Source organism: Canis aureus, chromosome 5, assembly GCF_053574225.1.
Source record: "Canis aureus isolate CA01 chromosome 5, VMU_Caureus_v.1.0, whole genome shotgun sequence".
NCBI classification, from domain to species: domain Eukaryota; kingdom Metazoa; phylum Chordata; class Mammalia; order Carnivora; family Canidae; genus Canis; species Canis aureus.
Window position 1 is genome coordinate 83,702,824 of NC_135615.1, and position 25,814 is coordinate 83,728,637.

At 44.3% G+C, this 25,814-nt stretch overlaps 1 protein-coding gene across 4 annotated transcripts in view; it reads right to left on the reverse strand.

The window, feature by feature from the left end:
- Nucleotides 1-25,814, reverse strand: part of KAZN (kazrin, periplakin interacting protein) — a 1,010,042-nt gene that overhangs the window by 529,604 nt on the left and 454,624 nt on the right. The gene's annotated exons all lie outside the window — the stretch shown is intronic.

The following is a 25,814-nucleotide window of genomic DNA, read 5'->3' on the forward strand; positions in this document are numbered from 1 at the left end:
GGAGGTCGTTGGGAGCCATCTCAGGGAATGACTGCATTTATATCGCTGGTGGTGGTACTGATAGGCTGGAGGAGCACAAGGGAACTTTTGAAAATAGCTCCCCATATTTTCCAAATTCACCTATTCCTTCCTTTGCTTGCGAACAAAGGAAACTCTGGTTAACATGCAAGGTGCTCACAAATGAAGAATTTCCAAGGGGAAAAAATTCTCCTTTCAGTATAGAGCTGCAACTTTTTGGCTACTGTGGGTCTTTTCCCTAAAGACACAAACCTACGTTCAGGCCAACATTCTCTCCCAAGAAAGTTGCTCCCTATAATTGGCAGAAATGTTTTGTCAAATGGTGGATGTGACGTGCCCTCTCTCTGGGTTTGTAGGCATAATGGCTGACTCTCCTTCTTTCCATCTTCTTCCCGGGCTCCAGCCCATTTCCGTGGCCGCACCCTTTTCTCCCTTTCCAGGACCTGGTTGCCGTCCCCGAGCACGGTTTGCAAGGGGACCACAGACATGCCTCTTTGGAGGAGGCTGTTTGTGCTTAATCTGTCTACTTGACATAATATTCTGCCCATATCTATGTTTCCTAGTTCTCATAACAGGACTTTCAAACTGGGCTATCCATCTTCACTCGGCATTCATTCTTATTCTATCCATTGTACTTTGCTGGACATTTCTCAAGCACGTTGTTTATAAAATATGTAAGCACGCAGCCTTAAAAAGAACCTGTTCCTGTAAAATGGTCAATAACAATAGCTTTGCTGTTCAACATTATCGCCGCCCAGACTCACTTATCCCCTCAAAATAGTGTTCGCTGTATCAACGCGACGCCATCCATTTTGCTCCCGATCATGACACTATTTCTTGGTGTTTTACAGAACAAGACATTATTCAAAGCCAAAAACCTATATGGAATGCCAATAAGGAAGAGCTAACCCAGCAAGGACAGAGAAAATAGTCACTTAATCCTGACCCTTAGTCCCAAATCCTCCAGGAAGATTTGTAATGTAAGGTTCAGAGATTTTGTCGAGCAACCCATCATTAATGCTAATAAGAATCTGACATCATGGCCTCCTTTCTAGAAACCCCTGGTGTCCACCAGGACATGCACAGTGGGAAACACATCTACCATCCGCCTTCCAGCCTAGGAGACCAAAATACATTATTGCCATCCTGAAACCTAGAATTTTTTTTTTTTAACTTGTTAATGCTGCTGAGGATGGCAAAATAATGCCTCCGGCAACCCTGTATATTTGCTGTTGCCATCTTCACTGATAAATTGCCCAATTTTCTTAGCAAATTCAGCAACAATAACAGTTTTCTGCTAGCAAAATAACCTTTCATTTCATAAAAAAAAATGGGATGGAATGGAAACAAGTGAAGAGGTTTCATGTCTCCTATAAAGCCAAGTTCCTACGTTTCTGTTTTCACTAGCTGTGGGTGGGGACTGGTTTTTCATTCCTGATAAATAAAAGTGCTACATTTTAGATTTAGACTATTGCTGTCCTTGGCCTGGCTGGCCAAATAATTTTGGTAGAAACGATCTATTGAAACACTTTATAACCTCATAGGAGATGTAGTGGATGTTCTTTTTTTTTTTTTTTTTGTCTGTCTGGCAAGTATCCCCCCAGAATCTGATAGCAGCACCCCACTTGCCTATGGCTGAGATTCTTGGTAATTGTGTTCAGCAGAACATATTGTGGGAATTACTGCCTTTTTTAAGAAAAAGATTTTATTTATTTATTCATGAGAGACACAGAGAGAGACAGAGACACAGGCAGAGGGAGCCCAATGTAGGACTTGATCCTGGGCCCCAGGATCATGCCCTGGGCCAAAGGCAGTTGCTCAACTGCTGAGCCACCCAGGCGTTCCAGGAATTACTGCCTTAATCCATCGAAAAGGAGAGAAGCATCTTCAAAGATAGATCTGGATGAAGGGACCTATCTGATTTCAACACTAGTTATGCACCTCTCCCAAAGAGGAAGCAGAGAAGGAAAAGTGAAAGAAAAAGTGTGGCAATCCGTTTTCATCTCCACCCATACGTAAAACCAAGATGAAGCCAAAGACTGAAAATCTGGTGTGATGTCAGCTGGAACCAAGAGACAAATAAAAGCAATAGTCACAAGCCATTGTCATGGGGAGAGCATCTTGAAAACTGCCGAAGATGCCTACCCTTAGAGATGCCTAGGCGGGTAAAATATAAGCATACAGGTTACAAAACCACCAAAAAACAGACACTGATGTTGCAATAACTTTCCAGTAAAGTGGGAAAGCCAAGAAACTCCGACTCTGTGCTTTATTGGTGCTCAATCCTCAATACCCCTGATTTAGCTTTAATCCTAATATTCAAGACCACATTTCTGGTGAAGTCAGACTCCACACTGAGCATATCCATGGCTTCTTCCCAGTTCTCAACTGGACACAGACATGTGGAAAAATACATAACTATAACATGTTATATGATATTATATGGGCAACGGAGTACAGAAAAGAACTCTAGGCTCTAGGGTTGTGTTGACTTGGACAGAATCCTGACTCTACCATTTGGTAAATGGGCACACTGGAAAAATGACAGCTCCCCTTGTGCTTCAGTTTCCTCATTTTCTAAAAGCTGAGAATTCCATCTAGTTCACCAGGTTTAGCATAGCTTGAGTGAGATTAAGTATGTAAAGAGGATGGTGCAGATCAGGTGTTTCATAGTATGAGATTCCATCTTTCCTTTGCTCAATTTCTCAGAATTCCATTGGAATACGACCTATACATCAAGGGGGGTGAAAATATTTTAAAGATTAATTGATTTGATTTTCCTTTAGATAGTTAAAATATAGACATAAAGAAGTAAGTTTCAACTCTTCATAGTTAGCTTTGCTTTTCTCTATAGTCAGAGACTGTCCCTCTGACCCAAGATGATCCAATGTATGTGTGGTGGGCATTTGTTGTTTAGTAATCAGCCAAGTATTCACTCTCATTTATCCTGATTATAGCCCCTCGGCCTTCATTATAGGAGCACCCTGCACCTACTCTAAGGCATATTGTTCAGGAGAGACTAAGACAAAATGCCTCTGAATTCAGGGTAGGGAACATGACTCACACTTGATCACTGGAAATGGTTCAGGTATGGGTATTTGACCCAAGCGGGTCAATGAAACTCAAACTAGGAAGTTTGCTGGTACAGTAGAGAATAAGTTTACTTTGCATTGGAGTTGCTAAACTTGAAGCTCCTGGGGTGCTGCCAGTAGAGGATGAATTGCTTGAGAGTAGAACTGACACAGAGGAATGCTGAAATGAGTAAGATGGAGTCCTGAAAACATCATTAGAACTTCCAGATCCAGCTGATGTTGATGCAAGTTCTTTTCTCTTGCTCTTTGGATACATGAGACAAACCTTTATCTTTTTACTCTTATACTTTCAACCTATTTGTGTCTTTAAAGTGCAACCCTTGTAGACAACATATAGTTGGATCTTGTTTTTATCCTATCCTGCTAATCTCTCTACTTTTTGACTGGAATGTTTGATTCATTTACATTTAATGTAATTCTTTAAAGGTTAGATTTACATTGTCCACTTTGCTATATGTTTTCTGTATGTCTCGTGTCTTTTATGTTCTTCCATTTCTCCATTAATGACTTACTTTGTATTAGGTAGATATTTGCAATTTACTACTTTATTTTCTGTGTTCTTTCTTTTACAATATATTTTATTTTTCTTAGTAACTGCCTTAGGGACTACAATAGTATCTTAACTCAAAATAATCTAGTTTGGATTAATGCTAACTTAATTTTAATAGGAAATTAAAATTTCCTTCAGAAATTTTGCTTCAAATAAGGCACAATTCCCTCTCTCCTCCTCTATGCTGTTTTTCTCATCCAAATTACATTTTTATACATTATAAAGCACTAGCTCAGTTTAATAATTATTTGTTAATGTAGGCATCTTTTATTTTTTTGAAGATTGTATTTATTTATTCATGAGAGACACAAGAGAGAGAGGCAGAGACACAGGCAGAGGGAGAAGCAGGCTCCCAGTGGGGAACCCGATGTGGGACTTGATTCCAGGACCCTGGGGTCACACCATGAGCCAAAGGCAGATGCTCAACCACTGAGCCACCCAGCATCCCGGTAGATGTCTTTTAAATCAGAAGAAGAATTACCAAAAATATAGATTTATACTGTATTTGATGCAGTGAAACAGCAGGACACCTGCACCCCAATGTTCACAGCAGCAATGTCCACAATAGCCAAACTGGAAGGAGCCTCAGTGTCCATCAAGAGATGAATGGATAAAGAAGATGTGTTCTATGTATACAATGGAATATTCCTCAGTCATTAGAAATGACATATACCCACCATTTGCTTCAACAGGGATGGAACTGGAAGGCATTACGTTGAGTGAAGTAAGTCAATCAGAGAAGGACAAACATTATATGGTCTCATTCATTTGGGGAATATAAAAAATAGTGAAAGGGAATTAAGCGTAAAGGAGAGAAAATGAGTGGGAAATATCAGTGAGGGTAACAGAACATAAGAGACACCTAACTCTGGGAAAAGAACAAGGGGTGGTGGAAAGGGAGGTGGATGGAGGGTTGGGATGACTGGGTGATGGGCACTGAGGGGGGCACTTGACAGGATGAGCACTGGATGTTATGCTGTATGTTGCCAAATCTAACTCCAATAAAAAATATACAAAAAAAAAGATTTATACTGTGTTTACCTAGGCAATTACTTTTATATTATTTATGAATCAATACTTTTCTTCTCTCTCTTTTTTCTTATAAAAGCTTAATGTTCAATTATTTGTATTCTAAACTGTCTTTTGTGATCATCCATATCTAAACGGGACACCTAAAAGGGCAGTGGGCACAGTGTAGAATGAGCTATCTTTTATATAAACTTATCTTCTGTTTCTGGGTTCAGGGATATCACATTTACGAAATATAGTGAATGATTATAACACACATATATTTAGCCTAAACAGTATCACCTAACTCAGGGCAATAAAATTTAAATAATAAACCTGTAGATTAGAGATATTATAAATTCTTTCCTAGTCTTCTTATTGAGTTTAATTCCTCTCCCCATGACTAGGCTGGCCTAGTGACTTGCTTGACTAATAGAATAGGCTGAAATGATGTTCTAGAATATCTGAGACTAGGTTTCAGGAGGCCTTGTAACTTCTGCCTGAGTTTCTTAGAATTCCCTCTCTGGGACCCTTAGTCACCATATGAGTATAGCCACCTAGATTCTATGCTGTGCTGGGGAAGTCCCATGGAGGTGCTCCAGGTGCACACCCAGGAAATCCTAGACTTCCAACCACCCCTGCACCCGGGCATCAGGCATGTGAGTGGAGCCATCCTCAGCTCTCTGCACCAGCTCATCCACCAGCTGAAGAGCAATGAGTAACCTCTGCTAACATCAAATGAAACAGAAGACATGCCCACCTAAGTCCTGTGGAACTCCTGACCCACAAAGTCACAAGCTATAATTAAACAGTGGTTGTTTCAAGTCACTGTGTGTTGGAACAGTTCGTTACGCAGCAAGAGATGATGTAACGAAATGATACAACCTTGTTCATCTGAACCAGTCAGAATGGGCTGCTGGAAATCATCTAGATGCAGGGTCTCAAGCTCAGGTACCAAGACAGGCCATCCAGGCAGGTAATGTAAATGAATGAATAATCTGGGGGAGGGGCAGGATTTATGCAACCCAGAGAGTATATGTCATGTCTGGAGAGGAAAGCCAATCGGTGCCCTGAGGGAACATAAGCCTAGTGTTACCAGACTTTTCAAGAGCTGTCAGATTTTTAAATGCAAAAATCCTAATTTTTAACAGTTGGGAACTAATTAAAATATATATAACGTTACCTTGCAAGCCAAGCAACACACACCTGCAGGCTGCACGAGCTCCCCAGCTACTAGTTTCTAATCTGACTCAACCCCCTTAGGTACAGATGAGAAAATGTTAGTTCAGACGGGGGGATGTGTCATGCTTAAGTTCCACTGTGTGTTAACATTCTAAAAATGCCTGGGGCCCATGGCTTCCCTGCATGGTCCGGGACTCTTGTGTGGCTGGTCAAGACAGAGAATTCTCAGACAGGTGGCACTCTTGGGGTTCTCAGGTTTAACGGAAATGAAAACGATATTACTTAAGGCCTCAGCAAGCTCTCAGAATGGAACTTTCCAGAATTAGCAGAACCACAGCTCATAATGCCCGAGAATAAATACCCATATCACTATGGGAGGGGGCAGGATAGAAATCTCTGGCCTTCCACCAGAATTTCCCTCTCAGCAATGAGACTTTGATTTGTTTCATTTGCCTATGCTTGCCAGTGACATTTGCTTTGTGCCACAAATTTGTATGGTAAATAAAAGTATGGAAATGGATGTCCTCTTCCATCAGGACTTGTTGGGATGGTACACTCAACAATCTGCTTAGTTTGTCTTCCCAAATAACTGAAGACTCTGTATTAATTAAGGCAAGCTCACCGCTGTAACTAAGATTCCCGAATTTTAAGTACCTTCACATAATAATAAGATACTCTTGCTTATGCAATAGTTCGGTGTGGGTGTGTGCATTTGTGGGCCAAGTTCCCTCAGCCCCATGTCTCTGATGTCACATTGGGCCTTGAAATGCTTCACTTCTAGTCTTATGGGTGGGGAAGATGTAGACATGAAGGGTTGCATTGGAGAAATTGGTTTGTTTGTTTGAGAGGCTAGGACTGGACAACCATGTACATCATTCTGCTCACATTTCATTGGCCAAGGCACTGTCACATGGTCCCTCTCCACAGCAAGGGTGGCTGGGAAATGTAGTCTATCTGTGTGTCCAGGAGGAGGGGGAACTGGACTCTTGCCTCCAGCAAGCCCCATTCTCCAGGGCAGGCTTCGTGCAAGGGGCACCCTGAGCTGGCCTGGGCTGAATGCTGAAAGCACCCTGACCTTGCAAGATGGGGCAAAATCATTATTTTCAAGCCTCTTCGGCATTTCAGAGATTGTAGAGCTGCCTGCTGCTTCTCCTATAGAAAGACTCCTAGAGAGGCCTGGTCCCAGATTTCCCGTTGCTGTTCAGATTAGAAACAATAGTTACAAACTACACAGCATTATCTGGGAATTGTCATACTATATATCAAAAGCTCAAAGGGAATGTATGCTGCTGATATGAAGGGCCATATTGTTAATAATAATAATCACTAATACTTATTGAATGCTTACTCTACACCAGGAACTGTTTACACGAGCATTTTACAGAAACAAATTAGACACATATCGGGGGTATAGCCGGAGCTGGTCAAAAAAGCTTTGTGCAGCATAAGGTATTTAGGTGGGATTATAAAAAATGTCAGGATCAAGATTAGAGTGGAAATCGTAAGACAGTGTTCTGGTCTGATAGAGTGAGATTTATATCAGCAGGGTTGATACAGATGTTGGCCTCCATTACCTTTGAGATACATGAGTGGAACAGCAGTTGGCAAATATACAGATGCAGAGAGTGTGTCTCATGCACGGTAGAGCGTCCTGGACCCAACGTGGTCCAGAGTTCACCTAGGGCTCGCCCACCTAAATTGCAGGCATTTTCTACTCTCAGCTTCTTGCCCTGGTGACCAGGAGTTTGGCGAAAAATAAAGAGAAACCAATGCAGTTTAATTCTCTCCCTCGCTAAGATACATAAGAAGAGCATTGCAGTCTAGCACTTGGTGATACTATGGAAAATAAAAATACTCAAAGCCAGGAGTCTCCTCTGCTTTCCTTGGGAGAGAACCTCCGGCTGATGGTGGAAGAACCAAGCAGATCCCTCCCAGGAAGGTTTTCTGCTTCCGATTTCTTGATTTGCTTTATTTTGTACTCCTGGCTACATGCGCAGCTCGCACGTTTCTGTATAAAACTGGATGGGCGAGGTCATGAAGTAGGTGGGCTTCCTTCCTGTCTCCACCCCCACTCAGCATCCTCCTTCTCCGCTTGTGTTGGCTTTAGTCATGTTCTGTTCCCTCAGATCAGAAGAGGATGTCAAATTAACCAATTTTAATTAATTTGTAATTATCTGAATGTCTTTTTTCCTCCAGGAGTATTTGAACCCTGAAAAAAGCGGTGTCAGCTAGGAGCAGGTAATTTCTCTCTTACTGAATCCCAGGTACCATGACGAAATTAGGTTTCTGTGGGGCTAACAAGCAGTGACAACTTCACAAGATGCAAGAACCTGCGCCAGGAAGCAGTTTTACAGCAGTACAGCTGCAGATGAAAGGTTAGGCCCGAGAGCCTGGTTACACGGAGGGGCCGGCTGTGGAGCTCAGACAGGCTGTGTCCAAGCCCCAGCTCTGCCACCGACTTATTGTGTAGCCTGGGGCAATTTATTTTACTTTTCTGAGACTCCACTTCCTCACCGAGAAATGGCCATCAACTGCCTTAATGAGGTCAAATTAATGACAAGGTCAGATTTGCCAAAATGCTCCCGAACTGTAAAGTGCCAAATCTAAGTGAAGTACCTCTGTTTTCCTAAGGAGGCTCTATTTCTGACTTCTGATTGGAGGGTCCTGATGAAGAAGGGACTCAGCATCCTCAGCCACCTGGGGTCTTCTGCTTGGTGTGTGGGGGATGGAGGCATATCTTGGACAGGGATTTAAAGGAAATTAGGAAAAGAATGTCAGAGAGGCGGGGAGGGGCATTCCAGGACTAAGTAAATGCTGATGGACCATCTGGCCAGTGGAGGCCAGCGCACAGCCTCACGGGACATGGCCTGGGGAGTCCTATTCAGGGTATAAATTGGTGCCAGTGCCAGTCACTGCCCTCTGAAAGGTGAGCAGAGCCAGAAAAAAGAGAAGCATATATCCCCAGGGAGTGAACAGGTCCAAGGCTGGATCCTCGCTGCCACTTGACATTCTGACTATTGCCAGGCTGCGTGTGGGGCCTGCCAGCTGGGCTGTGTGCACTTGTCTGTATGAATAAATGAGGCCCTGGGCAGTGCCGAATGTCTGGGGGCAGCTTTGTGGTGTTGGCTGGGCCTTGGCCTTGCATCCAGTGGGGGTGTTAGTTTGAAAAGACATAGGGGGGACTATGTGGCTCTGGGTGCTTGATCAGATGTTGTCTTGGGGGTAACCGGTTGCATCCTGTCAGAATGGAGGGGGGGCTGCTGTTTCATGGTGTCACATGGTGTCAGCTCACACCCCCAGGGCTCAGGCTCAGGCTCAGGAATTTAGGAGCCTGAGCAGCCCCACCCACTGATCAGAACTCAGGGGTAAGAGAAAACTGATTTGCTATTACTCTCTAAATGTCACCTGCCTAATGCTTATCCACTTGTTGAGTATTAATCACTCATGTGGCTCTGGTTTCCATGGGATCATATGAGCATAAGAGAGAAGGAAAAAAAAAATCCTACAGAAACTAGAATATGGGGACAGCAGCTCAAACCTTATCTTTCTATCCTTCCTCCTCTTATATTTATGCATAAAATATAGCACGATTATTCCCTGTGCTGCCACTATTTAGATATTTGTTTACATTTGCAATAAACAAGGGTCTTTGTTTTCCTTTGGAGGCCGGAACGTTCTAGCTCTCCTATTGCTCAGAAGATACTGGATCAGCGTTTCTTGCTGTGGCTGATATAGGGCTGGCGAGTTGCCCCTCACCATTCTTGTGCCCGTGGAAGACAGTAATCGATCATGTCGTGCTTCTCTGCTGAGCCAGAACCCAGCCTCAGGATCCTTCACGACACAGTGGTCCAGGCAGCCAATACCAATGGATTGGAATTGGTCTAAGAGATAAAAACAGTGTGTCATCTTTGAGTTAATCCCTCCCTCCCTTAAATTCATCTGATGAGGAAAAGGGTGCAGAGGCTTCCTTCCCTTGACCATGATGTTTGCTTCACTTTAATCAGAGAGCTTTGGTTCAGTGAAGAGTGAGTGGTACAGAGGCAGAAGCAAAATAAAGTTTAGAAGCTGTGCAGACACAACTCCAAAGGTGTCCTCTCTCTCCGCCCCCCCCCCCCCCTTTTCCCCACGTTGTAACTCCCAGGGCAGCAGAAGATGAAGGCACATGGCAAAGTCTAGGGAAGAGCCTACCCATGGGGAGAGGGAGCTAGAGTTCTGAGTAGTGTCACTTCTGTCTGGATTCAAGCTAAGGAAATGGGCCAAAGCTTGGAGGAGTCCAGTCACTGAAGGTGCCAGGCAGGAAGCAAGTAACAGGGCCACCCAGTATGAAAGACAAAAAGGGAACAAGGGTTACCATAGTTTCCCCTTCTTGGAGTTTGGATTTTTCCAGAGTTGGCTAACATAAGACTCTTTTCAAAGAGTGAGTCCAATGTTAAGTTAGATGCATTTCTAGGATTGCCTCCTCATTCATTCACTCAACAGTGTTAATTGAAAACCCACTAGGAGCCTGATGCCATACCAGTTACTTGGGACACCTCCGTAAACAAGCGACCCAGTCCTACCTTCAGGGAACCTACAGCCAATCAGGAAAGCCTGAAATAAATGCATAATTGTCATGAAATCTGATAAGGTCTGAAATGCAGGAAATGCAGAAAACTGCGGGCACTATTTATCTAAACACGTACATACACGTTGGCATGAGTACCACCACCTCAAACCCACGCTTGCCCTGAAATCAGGGTAACAGTCAATTTTAACTCTGCCTTTAGGAGCAGGGATCAAAACACTGTCAGGGAGTTTGGTCTGCTGAGATAGTATCTGACTTGTGGTTGCCTGTTCATTCAGCAGTAATTCACTGAGCAGCAACCCTGATGCTTTCTTTCTTTTTCAACAAAACCTGTCTTTGGAGAATTTACAGAAAACGACCATGCTGCATTTACAGCCAAACCTCCTCTGAGTCTGACGGGCATAAACAGGACACACAGCATGTGCCCTTTGCGGAGTCAGGTCCAGCAAAATCCTGACTTAAACCCCTCATGTTTGTGTGGTAGGGTCAGTCCTACAAGCGCGATTAGAAATAAGAGCCTCTAACTCCGGGAAACGAACTAGGGGTGGTGGAAGGGGAGGAGGGCGGCGGGTGGGGGTGAATGGGTGACGGGCACTGAGGGGGGCACTTGACGGGATGAGCACTGGGTGTTATTCTGTATGTTGGCAAATTGAACACCAATAAAAAATAAATTTATTATTAAAAAAAAAAGAAATGAGAGCCTCACAGAACTAACATTCCACAGTGTTTTTTCTGGAACAGCCCATGCCAGGTCAACTTATAGAATTGTGAGTTTTTTTCCCTTTTAGCTCGGTGTTCACATTCACTGAAATAAGCTAATAATCCCAGTCCCTTGGTAGAAAAATCAATTTTACCTGCCAGTGCTAAAAGAAAAGGAAGAGCTACAGATAAGGGAGGAGTGGAAAAGAGAATTTTTAGTTTTCCAAGAGGAGTCCCTAAGCCTCTTTGAAAACAACACTGAATATTGACTATCCTCATTGAACAAATGCAGCCCCCGATCGTCGCGGCCTCCTGCTGCTCCCGCCCTTGGACAGTTCTTTCCCACACACAGGTTAGCTTTTGTCTCAAATGCTCTCTCTCCTTTTCTCTCAGATGTCTCTCTCCAGGGAAGCCCCCTGCTAGGTCGTGAGCAGATCTGTGAAGACCACTGGACAAGGAAGGAGATTTCCTGCCCCAGCCCCACTCAAACCTTCGGATGACTGCAGTCCTGGCCAACAACCACTTGATGGCAATCTCATGACAGACCGCCAGCCAGAAGCATCCAGCTAAGGTTCTATCAGTTTCCTGATCCCCACATAATAAATGCGTGTTGTTTAAAGCTGCTACTGCTTGGGAGTTATTTGTTACATGGCAGTAGATAACTCATACACGTCTCTTATTTTCTTCTCTGACCAAGGACAGCCAATGCATCCTCCATCCAGAGGAGACAACACCTTTCTCATTTTCTACCAATCAGTGATTGATGTGTCACTGAACATTTCTGTCCTCATCACTGATATCCTCAAAAATGGAACATGTCCCAGAGTTAGCAGAATTCTTTCATGTATTTAAGTCAACAGACATATACTGGGATCCCACTAACCACGGGCAAGGCAGTGGCTGTGGACTGTGATACTGAGATGAACAAACACACACACTCTCTCTCTTTTTCAAGGGGAGGATACTACCAATGTCATGATAATGCAGAGTAGAAGGTTCCAGAAGAATCTGGGGAATTCAGAATGAGACACAGTATTCTCTGTCCTCAAACAGCTTACTGGAATCTAGGTAGGGAGATAAAACTTTGAAATCGGAAACAGAGATGATATTCTCAGCCCACAGTTGGAACTTGATATTTTTATGACAACTGCATAGATGTATGGCTGCTAATAGATAAATACTAAATGCCATAAAATTTACATAAGTGTGAAATATTTTTCGGTTTCTTATTTTTTATTTTAAGTTCCTTAGGTTTCAGTGAGTTACTGGAGGAAAAAAAAAAAGTTTTTTCAAAGAACAGAATGAAACAATAGCACAAAAGAGAACCTCCAGTTCCATTCCAGGGCAAAGTTACACCTCTCTCCCCTGGCTCCCTATTGCACATAAAGAAAATTAATCCAAATTTCTCAATTCCCTAACACTCCATGGAGAATTTCCTGTACTGGCTTATGCCACCCTATTGTCCAGTTGAAGGAAAGGGCTCATTACACGTGAAATATGCCAGAACCTTACTATAATACTGTCTTAAAAATGCATGCTGCAAAAGTTCTTTTTTGCAAGGTCCTTTTATGTCTTTGTTGAATACAGTAATAGAAAAACTGCATTAGGAGTTTTATGTGTTTCTTTTGCCTCCATTCCTATTCTTGGTTTGGGCTCATGATAGGAAGACTGTTGAAATAAAGTACACATGGTAGAGCAGGCTTTCCATCCATGGTAGACCAGATGTCTTAAGACTAGTTCTTTTTTTTTTTTTTTTTTTTTTTTTAAAGACTAAATTTGGTCTGTATGGTGTGATGGCTGTTGATATTGTGTTTTTAATTAAGCAATAGTTTATATTCTCATTATTACCCTTAAACTATGGCTAAGGAGTACTTAAAAAATTTCTTATAGTATTTCCTTCTATCCATGTTTCTATCAAAAATGTGAAAATTAAAAAGTAGATTTAAAAAAGCACATATTTCAAGAAGAATGGGAATTGTAAAACATTATTTTTCTGGCCTGCTTTACTCATTACCATCACTTGCCTGGTCTTTGTGTGCATTTAAGTCCACAATCCCAGCAACAGACCTCTAGATGGCTATTGCCCAATACTCCTGGGAATCGCCTGATGCTTGGTCCTCAACATAGCATATAATTTTCTCCATAAAATGCGGTCAAGGGTAACTTAGCGAGAATGCACATGTGAATATGGTAAAACTTAGGGGTAAGGCTGTTATGCTGGGCTGCTGACTAGGTTCACTCACTTGCTTTCTGATGCTTCCCTAGATGCTACCTCCACAGCACCCACCACTCAAGGTCCTGCTTCAGCCAACTGACCTCTTACTGCACCTGGACCTCCTTGGTGAATAGTAATAAATCCAAGTCCTACCAAACCCTGGTACTATGTGCCCTTTGCCTGTCCTTGTTAGCCAGATCCACCATGCTTTGATAAATTCTCACACATTAAAGCCAAACTTTATAAAATTTTCTAAGTTTAATTTTAATCTTTTTTTTTTTTTTTTTTTTTTTTTTTTTTTTTTTTTTTTTTTAGGGAGAGAGAGAGCATACACATGTGAGCAGGGGGGAGAGGCACAGGGTGAGAGAGAATCCCAAGCAGGCTCCATGATCAGCATGGAACCCAATGTAGGGGTCAATCCCACGACTCTGAGATCATGGCCTGAGCTCTAATCAATAGTCAGACACTAAACCAACTAAGCCACCCAGGTGTCCCTCAAACTTTTTTTTTTAATGGAATGATTGCTGTACTGACTAGATATATAATGAAATGCCAGTGTTTCCAAAGGCCCCAGAAACGTATCTTCAAATAGTAGAGAAAATGGAAGCTTGGAGAGTGCATGCCGCAAGACACTCTTCTAAGATAAAACTGCCCAGCAGGTCAGTGATACAGGCCAGGGTGGATTGTTCCCACATCTCGCTTGGGCCAGACCCAATATGAGGTACACAGCTTTTTCTGCAATTATCAAAAATGGATCTGCTTGGTTTAATGTCTCAAATTCTGAGTCTCAAATCTTTCTTCAATATCATTCAATGAGTCAACCACCACAACAGGCACTGTTCATAACTAATCCTACCCTGGGAGGAAGGAATTATCTGTCCCATCTTTCAGATAAATAAGACCTAAAGCATTCAGTGAATTGTTCATTCTCACAGTGGTGGAGTGAGAACCTAGGACAGGCTGGCTCTATGGTGCAATCTTTTCAGGAGAAATGGTTAGAATCGTGATGCATTTATCTGTATGATTTCCCTTTCCATTTCCCCTAGGATTTTCTCATTTGTGTGCTTCCCACTTTCTGTTTCCCATTGATCTTTCAAGATCCAAATCAATTCTGCCTTCTGGTGAAACTTCCCTGAAGCATCAGCCACATTGGCATCTCCTTTTTCCAACCATTTCTGCCTTTGAAGATGCTCGCATCCTATAAATGTCTTTCTGCACACTGGAGCATTTTATTTTAGAAAATGGTGTAATATATAGTACTTATTTTTTAATTATCTTATGTACAATACTATGTCTTTAGCTCCTTGTGTGCAGGGAATTTATTTTATTTTTGTCCTCTGTTTTTAGTGTGTGTGTGTGTGTGTGTGTGTGTGTGTATGTGTGTGTATGTTGACTTCCCAGAAAACATTCCCCTTTCCCGCAGAAGCTCAGTTTCCCTTTGCAGAATTACTACTTCCCCATCGTGCATGGGGTTGGAGAGAAGGTAATTATAGGCGATGGGCATGCAGTAGGGAAGCTAACGAGGCCAGATCCTCTGCACCCCAGTACAGCCGAGGTGAACACATAGCCTAAGCTTAGCCAATTGGAGGCTTTCTTCTGGGGACCTAAGATCCAACTGGTGGCCACTTATTGCCACAGAATCATGCTCATCAGGCTGCCCACAGTTGGGTTTTCTATTTGCCGAACCTCACTGTGACCTTGGCTCTTGCTTTGTCCTAGGTAGGCCTGGTCCTCTGGCCCCCCATCAATTCTGTGAGCCCTCAGACATTCCAAGCACTTCTCCTTTGTTTTAGTTTGTTTATAACCATCTGCTCCCGCAGAAACTAAGCCCTGGGTGGGTTCAGATAAGCACGTAAGTTTAAATTCTTGCTGATTGTCTTTTTGAGGTATCAATATAATTTCCACCCAACATATGTGATGAATAATGAGTATTTGAGTCTGTTTCAGAGCCTAAGCTTCTGAGGGGGCTGGGACCATGTTTTGGTTAACAACTGGGTGTTCTCCAAGCAGCCAAGTCCCTTCTTCCTGGCTGTCCTTTGTAAACCCAAATAGCTTACCCTGCTTTTCTCCACGCTTGGTGCCTGGGGTGGGTATAATGTTCAAAAGGGGTGGGAGAGGTCACGTCTCCTGCTCTCCACCTTTATCACAATGGCACTGCCACATGGCATTTCCATTTAGGACAAATTTGCTGTATGAGTTTATCATGAAACTACATGTCATTCCTCAGATTGGCCAGAAACTGGGAAAACAGAAATCAAATACAAAGCAGGAGGGATGGAGAAAGGCCAGGAGAGGCAAGGCCAGGTGTGGCTGAAGGGCAGGCAGAGGGCGGCTGCAGGTTGGGGGGCAGTACTCTCCCCAGCATCTCCAGGAGCATGCTGTGTCTCATATTTGCATGAGAGCACTTGCCCGGGAACAGCAAATTGGAGCACCAAGATGGAGCCAGGCACAAAACGATAAAGCTCTCCCCAGAGAAGCCATTAAGAGTTAAAGTGGGCAAAATTCTTTTCAACACAATTTCCCCTGAAACTGGGAATCTATGCCATCATTTTTCTCAAACTTAGAGTCAGAAGGGGCTCGTTAAACTCACTTACACATTCTCCAAGTGTATTTGAAATCATGGAGATGAGGGCAGGAGAATCACCTCTTAGGAGCAGCCCAATGCTCAAAAACCAGTGGACTGCATGATCCCTGATCTTGCAAACATCCCTCGTTTCTAGGAACAATTGGTGGAAGTCTACAAAATTCAAAGTTCAGCCCTTATCTCAAATGAAATTCTCCCAATAACCCTGAAGGAAATTCTAGTTTTGCTTGTTCTCTGTCCCTTGGAGAACACGCTACCCGACCCCCTTTAAAAAATCCAATTTTACATAGTGTTTCATTTAGAACAAAAGCCCCAACCCCACAGCCTAGGGAAGCGTGGACTGCCCCCACCTTCACCCCAATTAGGAGCCTCTGAGTGTAAGCTCATCATCTGTTCTGAGGCTGGCAGTGAAAAATTCTTATAGATCCATATTCTGATCTGTAAAAGTCCAGTTATGGGAGCCAATCAATCCCCTTTGGTTCACACTCATCTAAGTTAGATTTCTGTCACTTAGCAACTCATGTGGTCACCACCACTGTAGTGGATCATGGACTGAGTCAGGAGCTCAAAAGCCTCCAATTTAGATCAGCTTCTGCCACTGGGACCCATGTTAGGCAAGTCTCTTCTCTGGGTCTCAGTTTCTCCACCCGAATAACGATAGGCTTGGGTGAAATGCCAGTTTGGCATTCTAGTTTCTGATATAATTTCTTTAGCATTCCAGTTCTTAAGTTCTGCGATGAGGGGCAGAAATGTGACCTTGTTTATCAGCTACCTGTGAATGAAATAGGAGATGAAAGGGGAAAAAAAAAGTGCTTGTATGTATAGGGCAGAAATGGGAGGGAAATCAGGCATCTCATTTAGGTGAGGTGGGGGGCACCTGGCGGGGGGAGTGTCTGCCTCCATCAGCCCTGAGCTGGACTCCTCTGCCTCTCCTGCCTGCTGTTCCATGCAGGGCCACTCCTGTACCAGCACCTACTTCCTGTCTGGGGCTGGTGTCAAGTCAACAGTCACTGGGAGGCTGACAGGTGACTGGAGTTTAGAATGTGTGTTTGGTAGATCTGCTAAGACAGTGTTGTCCAGAGCTTTGGCTTTGGTCTTTCTTTACCTGTGTTTTAAAGAGGGAAGATTCCAGAAACTATAGCTTGAATGACCATGTACACACTGATCATTCATCTGGGGGACAGAGCATGCGTTGCAGGTGTCTCCCGGCTAACAGTGACTCAGGAAGTATCACCGCAGATCCCTTTGATCCCTTCTTCCCTCTTGGTCCCTGCCACCTCCCAACCCCGTGAGCACGGGGAAGGCACATTCTGGTGTCTTACGCCCTAGGTCTTGGACCATAAAGATCTGAGCTCATGTCCATCTTTGGCCACTACCAGTGGTATGACCTTGAGCTGGTGACCTAACGTCCTTGGGTCCCAGTTTCCTCTTTTAATTACAGTAAAATGGACTACTGTACTGATGGTGTGTTGTTTCACGGTGGCACGATGCCCAAGGAGCTTAGCACAGATCTCAGCCCATCACTATTGTTTAACCAATGCCACCAAGGCTTGTTGAGAATGATCCAATCACAATTTGTCCTCTGGATAAGCTTCTAAGTGGGTATTGTGCTCACTCACTTTCTAAGCTCAAATTGCAAGTCTGCGATTTATCCTGTTATCCAGCTACACTCGCTTTCCTTCTGTTCTAGGCTTTATGTTATAATGTGGTGGTGACAGAGATGGGTTCTAATTTCTCCTGATCTACTTTCTAGCTGAGCAATATTCAGAAGGTTATGTAATTTCTTTTAGTCTTTTTTTTCCCTTCGGCTGTAAAATGCTGATCTGATCCGCCTTACAGTGGTGTTATGAGATCTGAGGTGCATCTAGGGTACTTAGAACAGCACCTGCTCCTGGAATGAGAGACCTGCATGTGGCTGAGGAGGTGAGCTGAATTCCAGAGCCAGATTCTGGGCTTTACAATGACTAGCCATCGCCTGGAAATATGTAGATGAAAATTAAGAGTGAGGGACAGCAAAAGGAAGTCAAGCAGGGGGTGTACATTCTGCAGGTGCAGAAAAATTTCTAACAGAAAGAAAAAGATTCTAAATGTCTAGGTTGCTGAAATGTGGTGGAAACACGGGTTCCTGAAAGCGACTTGGGAGAATTATCGGTCCCCGCTGCATGACCCGGGGGCATTGGCTTTAGAAGCATCAAAAGCCCTTCTGTGTAGGAACCTGAAGAGAGTAGTTTTCCAGCTGAAAGGCACAGAGGTTGGAGAGGGGGAATCTTTCCAGGAGGCAGAGTCTCCAAATGCAAGCAGTGCCGCAGGATGGGTCAACTCACCAATAATTATGGTTGTGGCTCAGGACTTGGATTTGCTTTTCACAAGCCATCATTAGGTCAGCCCCCCCTCCCCGCCGATAAAGACCTAGAGGCCACCAGCCCAAGAATCAAGAGGAGAAAGGAATTGGGAGACTGTGAATATGTTGAATGGGGAAGAAAGATGCCTCAAGTAAGGCAGGTGATGAAGCCACCATTGTTAGCTTTACCATTTGCCACCATTTCCCCTCGATGGTTAGCATATACCATAATTAACCTTTGCGTTGGAGCTTTCTCTCCATTGGGCTTGAGTTCATGTAGACTGGAGGCCCCAGACTGCATAGTGGACCCACCAGCATTACGGGGAAGCTAAAACCAAAGTATTTGCAACCACTCTTCTCTCTCAGACACCACTGAGCCTCAGTCACGGTCTTGGGCAATGGGAATCTCCATGTGGATTGCGATAGACGGGCTCTGGAAACATCACTTGGCCAGGGATTACGTACGTGCACTCAGACTAGATTGTTTTCCAAATTGTGCATGTGTGTGTGGCTGATGTCTACATTAGCATTCGCTGTCCCGGTACGTGTCAACCACTTCTGACGGCAAACACACAGGACTCTCGGACAGAGAGCTCTCTCAGCTGCCAGGAATTCCAGGAGCCTTAGCTAAAGACAGATGAACACCTCAGCCTCCTTCTCCTTCAGCTGGGGCAATCCTGAGATCTGTGTCTACACTGCCTGCCAGCACTCCCCAGGGGGACTGAGCCTCAGTGGTCTCACTGTGGAACCCAACTCAATATATTCCCTTCATTGGCTGCCTTCCCATCGCTGTCTCGTTTCCAACTTCAGCCAGTGCTTCCTGGGACCACTGCTCACATTCGTCTGCTCTGGCTGCCACCACAGAGCACCACAGGCTGGAGGCTTGAACAACAGGATTTGTTGTCTCATGGCTTGGAGGTAGGAGATCTGGGATTAAGTGAACAGAGGGTTGGCTCCTTCTGAGGACTGTGAGGGAAGGCTACGTTCCAGGCCTCTCTCCCAGTTCTGGGGCTTTGCTGGTCATCTTTAGTGTTCTTTGGCTTGTGGATCCATTACCTTGATCTCTGCTTTGATGTCCATGTGTGGTTCTCTCTGTGTGCATGTGTGCCTGCCTCCAATCCCTTCCCTCTTATAAAATCACCAGTCATATTGGATTAGGGCCCATGCTATGATCTCATTTTAACTTGATTACCTCTGTGAAGACATCAGACCAAGTAAGGTCCCGTTCTAAGGTACTGGGGGTTAGGACTTCAACATATGATTTTTAGGGAACACAATTCAACCCATATGCTACCCAAATAAATGGTCTGTGTTCAAGTCCTTGATTCAGGATCTATTTTCAGCATAACTCAAATTGAGATAGTAGGTAAAAGACTAGTACTGTTATGATAGATAGATGATAGATAGATAGATAGATAGATAGATAGATAGATAGATAGATAGATATAGGCTATTGGACTCTTATTAAAAGGTGGGGCATGTAAAGGGCATCTGGGTGGCATAGTTGGTTAAACATGGGCTCTTGATTTCAGCTCAGGTCATGACCTTAGGGTCGTGAGACCGAGCCCCATGTCAGGCTCCAAGCTCAGCACAGAATCTGCTTGAATTTCTTTTTCTCTCTGCCCCTGCCCCTCTCTCTCTCTCAAATAAACAAATCTTTAAAAAATAAATAAATAAAACTGGGACATGGGAGATCTTTGGTGTAGAACAAATTCAAGTTTTGAGTTCCTGCAGGAATCTCACACACTCTGGGAGAAAAGACCCAAGCTGCACTGACTAGAGCATCTGATTCTTCCAGCTATCAGGGTAAATTGCACCTAGCACCAACTGAGCACCATAAATTATCACAAAAGGTGATTTTTGAACTTTGAGAATGAAGTCTTTAATTCCTTTAAGCTTTAAAGTTAATTTGGAAAACTTGAGATGGGAATCAGACTAGGAAATGGATTTTCATCCTAGTGCCCAGCAGGGCTTTGGAGTCAATTTAATTGATATGCTGCTTTTACTATTTAAAAACTTCTGGGAGCAGATGTTGAACTGCCCACCAGTGCTCCCCAAGGCACCTGCTGAGGCTTGGGATTTGGTGTTGAGGAGGTGCTGGCATGGCTGTTTTGGCTGTTCTGATGGAGCTGATTTTCTGTCTAAAGAGGCACCCACAGACCTGGTTGGCCACGGGTTTAATGTTTCAACCCAACAGATCAAGAGAGACACAAACTGGAGAAATTTTTGGTGGATAGTTGGTTCACTATGCCTCCTTGTCAGTAGGCTCTGGACTTGCAGAAGTTAGAGGTGAGCTCAGTCCAGAAAGCCTCAAGTACAGGCACGGAGGTCAGAGGGCAGAGTAGAGATTGGATCTGTATCTCTCTCAGGCTCACTCTGAGGCTTTGGGAGGAAACAAAGCTGCTGAATGGAGGAGGTCAGTACAGACATTTGAAGAATTTCATATTTTAAAGGACATAACTAAAGAAGTAGACACATGGTACACTGTCACCGGAAGCTTTACCACCTTATAACATCTGAGGATTTTAGGAAGAAAAACTCTTTACTTCTCTCCCTTGACAGTTATCTTATAAAGAGGGGTGTGGAAGTCTCAAGACCAACTGTAAGTTATTTTAATTAAAAACATGAATTTAGGGCAGCCCTGGTGGCCCAGCGGTTTAGCGCTGCCTTCAGCCTGGGGTTTGATCCTGGAGATCGGGGATCGAGTCCTGCATCGGGCTCCCTGCGTGGAGCCTGCTTTTCCCTCTGCCTGTGTCTCTGCCTCTGTGTGTGTGTGTGTCTGTCATGAATAAATAAATAAAATTTTATAAAAATCATGAATTTAGTTTATTTTTGAGACTAGAGAAGGGGGGGCAGGTGACCCCAAAGAAACCACAAGGTAGGGACCACTGTTCTAATGGATTTTTAAAAAAATTTTATTTATATATTCATGATAGACAGAGAGAGAGAGCGAGAGAGGCAGAGACACAGGCAGAGGGAGAAGCAGGCTCCATGCAGGGAGCCTGACATGGGACTCGATCCCGGGTCTCCAGGATCACAGCCTGGGCTGAAGGCAGGCGCCAAACCGCTGAGCTTTCCAGGTTGCCCTGTTCTAATGGATTTTGACATCATTTTCCTTAAGGGGTGTATATCCTCTAAAAAGGTTTTCACTGGAAGCCCTCACAACTCAAAGTCTGAGAGTTATTTTGTGACCGTACCACACACCATGAAACCCGCCAAGGACCACTACTATTAAGATCCGGGTACAGTTAGGAAGAGAAATTACGCTCTGCAGTTAGCAGAGGAGTCAAGGTGACCAGATTCCTTCAATTTTACAACTTTCAATTTACCTAAGTTGAGCAAAATCTTACACTTTCTTGACTGGGGGCTGGGCTTACTGCTCTAAAATATTTTTTTTTTTTTGGAAACTCCAAGGACACTTGAAGGCCTGAGAACTCTTATATCTGAAGTGCAGGAAAGCGGAGCCACTCTGCTGTAAAATTAGTCAGAGAAACACAGACTTTTGACAACCGAAGACCACGGAGTATAATTAGAATTCTACCAAAGCAGATTAATACACAGGTCAGAGGAATAAACAATGCGCCTTCAAAGCCTTCGCATCCCCCTGGGAGGCTCAGGAGGGATGAGTCACTGGGGATTAGCTTCTGGAATAGAGGAGACAGTTCTCCTCCATTAGTGGCATCTCGCCTTATCTTCCCATTCCAGTTGATACCACAATCATCCTTCATCAGAGCCCTGGAGGACGGGCCAAGAGGCTGGCACCCTCCTGTCCGACGGCGATGCCACTCTGCCTTGTGATTTCAGTGGGCCTTGGGCTCCTGTTAGAATGATTTCCATTTGCCAGTGGGATGGGTTGCTCCTGATTTATTTCATTCATTTGCAAAGCTCCACCCTTTATCTCTGGATGTGTCTTGTCTTATCTTCCGAGAGCCCCCTGGCCCACAGAGGTAGCCTGCTGGCTGGAACTTAATTAGGCAGCTTTTGAAGTTCCTGCGGCCCCCCGGCAGCCAGCCACTATCTCACCATGCAGAGATCCCTCAGGGAGCACCGGCCCGTCGGAAGGGGCTAGAGATGTATTTTTGATTTTGCAAAACAACACAATACAAAATACAACCTATCTTTTACTGTATTACCTGAGAAGCCCAGATCACCTTTGGTAAAACCAACCCATTTCAGGGTTGCAAGGAATCATAGAGGTCATATAATTCAAGGGTCTGGGAGGCTGATAGGAGGAAAAGAAAGAAGGGGGACCAGAGAGAGACTTGGCTGATATAGGCCAAGTTCGCCCTGGGACCCAGATATCTCAACAGCTCACTGGTCCCTCAAAAGGGACACTGGGGAAAGGAACACAAAGGTGTTCCCAACAGAGGGAAAATCTACAGAAGTCCCAAGTGCCCCCAAAGCAGGTATCTGTTCACCTTGCTTGGTGCTATAGTGCTAAGCTGCCACAAGGTGGCAATGAGCAAGACCACGTTTGCTCTTATAAAAAAAAGTGCTCGTGGGTGTTCAATTTTAGGTACTTATGAAGTCAGGTCAACAGGGATTTTGTGATGTCCCACCAAGGAAGTCGGGGCTCCCAATGCTAATAACAGAAATGAGTCGTCTTTCCTCTTCAGCACACAGTAAGCGGAGTCCAGGCCTGCCTCACGTCCAGGGGTCTGCTGCCCCATCCAAGAGTCTGTGGGTTCTCTGGTGCTTCTGGTCCTTTCTTGTGTGGACCCCTCCCACCAGGCCAGCCCAGCTGCATCCAGAGCAGATGCTGCGAAGCACCCATACTAGGTAGGGAGGGTTAGCGACATCATCCTGCAGACTGTCTGCGGTCATCTCACAAAGTGGCGAGGGTGCAGGAAGCCCCTCCTGGAAGTTTCTGTCCCTGACACTAAGAGGTCTTGCTGGCTTCCCGACTGTTACAGCAGGAGCTTTGGTGGACAGATGGTGATTTCTGTGCAATTAGCATATTAGGTCTTTGGTCAGCCTGGCTGAGTGAAATGGTCAACATGTAAGAATATCTTTGCAGCAACAGTCGGAATAGCATCCTATCGCGTATTTATATCGTATGTTGCAGTTTCGAAGTGGCTTTCCTACTCATCATCTTCTGACCCTCACACCTACTTGACCAGGTGGGCAGAGGCAGGTATTCTCAAAAGCTCAGCTGGCTCGCAGGGTGCCTCTGAGTGAATGGGACAAAGATGCCCCTTCCTCTCAGAGCAGACGCAAAGCCTAGCTCGGCTGGACATCAGCACCCACTTGCCCTTCTGCTGGATCCTCTTGTGCAGAGACAACACGCCCGACCATCCATGACAGCCCGGGGTGTTATCTCCAATTTTTAGGTGAAGAAATTAAGGATCAAAAAGTCTGACTTGTGCAATGTCACGTATCCTGGAGGTCATCTAGCTACGGGGCCAGCATTCCCTTTACCATATACATCTCTCTTCCTAACTCACCTTCTAGCTTTATGTCAACCAATATTCCTTTTTGTTGTGGGTATATATAAAAAAAAAAAAACAACATACATTTAATACGAGAGTTTTATCTTTCCTCTCCTAACCCAATGTCCTACTTTCTGAGTCCAATAAATACCCACATATCAAGAAACAGCCTTATAGGATTTTGACTCACTATGTAAAATTTTATCACCAAATTTAATCCTTTGAGACTTTGAAGGCTGCAGCTGCTAACAATTAATTTGTGTTAAAATCCAAATACATCTGGGAGAAAGTTCCACGAAGTCACTGCCTTCCAAATTATTCCTTAGAACACTAGTACTCTCAGATGACGGGCATTTGATTTACCCCGAACACTTGTTCTAACAGACTTCTCTGGGCGCCACCCCCAGAGTTCCTGATTCAGTAGAGTTGGGGTTGGGCCTGAGAGAATTTGCAAATTTGCATTTCTACTGAATTCCCGGATGAGGCTTCTGTTGTAACTTCCAGAACCACACATTGGTTCCAGAGGACTCTAATAGGAGTTCAACCTGGCTTTAGTTCATATACATATGCCTATAAATGTGAATAAAAATGTTTATTTGTGTTCTCATGAAACGTTAATTCAGAAGATGGTTTGAAAAACTCTATCACAAGCCATAAGAAGCCAACATCGCCATCTGGATTTAATTCATTAAGTTATCCTCCAGTCATTTTTTTTTTTTTTTCCTCCAGTCATTTAAACAAATATTAAGTGTTGAAAAAGTTCCAGGGTCTTGTTCAAGTCCCTGGGGATTCAAGGGCCCGGTCCTTGTTCTCTGAGACCTCGCAATCCATCAGGGGCACAGAGAAGCAAACAGACCATGACAAGCCAATGGGCTCTTGACTCTGCCTGAGGAAGATGGATGCTAGGGCTCTGGGAGCTGGGGGCCGTGGGTAACCTGGTGAGCAACACGAGAAAGAGGAAGGTGGAGACCAGCCCTCAAGAAGCTTATGCGAACTACTCTTTACGTCAAAGGCAACAGCTCTTATGCTGTTAGAGTCCTAGACCTGGGGCCCCCCACCTTTATAGGTATAGGAGACCCAGGAGCTCACAGAACATCAATAGTGACCAGGGCCTGTTCCTGGATGTGTTCCCACAGCCCCGGCAGGAGAACCCCAAACTTGGTTTAATGCTCTGCTGTTGCCATCTTGAAATTCTTTTTTTTAAAGATTTTATTCATGTATTTATTTATGTATTTATTTATGTATGTATGTATGCATGCATGTATGTATGTATGTCTTTTATTTATTTGATAGAGTGAGAGAAAGCACAAGCAGGAGGGAGAGGGAGAAACAGGCTCCCCACTGAGCAGGGAGCTCGATCCTAGGGTCCTGAGATCATGACCTGAGCCGAAGGCAGATGCTTAACCCACTGAGCCACCCAGGTGCCCCTTGAAATTCTTACTGATGTTTGAACCAGGGACCCTACATTTTTGCTTTGCACAAGGCCCTGAAATTATGCAGCCTGTTGTGCTAGTAACTAAACTAGCCATTCCGGAAAATCTTTTCAGTACCTACCACGTGTCTAACATGAATCACACCTCAGGGGGTCCGGGTTAGGAAGGATGAGGTGCCTGCCGCAGGAGCCATTAGCCGAACGCAGGAGACAGAAGCATGAACAGGGATTGACAGCCAGTGTGGGAAGTGAGGGGAAAGCAGAACACGCCCAGTGCTTCAAGCCCACAGGAGAGAATTCCTCTCTGCCAAAGCCATCTCAGGCTGTCAGCAGAACGCTCTGCGTCTCCCCTCGGCGCTGCAGAAGACTGGAGTCCTCGCCCAGATAATTCATGGTGGGAGGAGTGGGGGTGTCTGCAGTCACAGTGCACATCACCCTCATGTCAAGTTTGGCTTTTGTCAAGGTAACGTCATTAATGTGCACTCTTTCCAGAAGCTTGTCAGACAAGCCAGGTGGTCCTGACACTGTCACAAATTTATTTATTTTTTAAATTTTTTTATTTTTTAAATTTATATTCGATAAGCCTACATAGAGTCCATCAGTAGTTTCAGATGTAGTGTTCTTTTTAAATGAAAAGTCAATCTCCCATCCCAAGCTTTGAGTCATATTCAGTGTCCCTGGCCATTTGGATGTAAGTCAA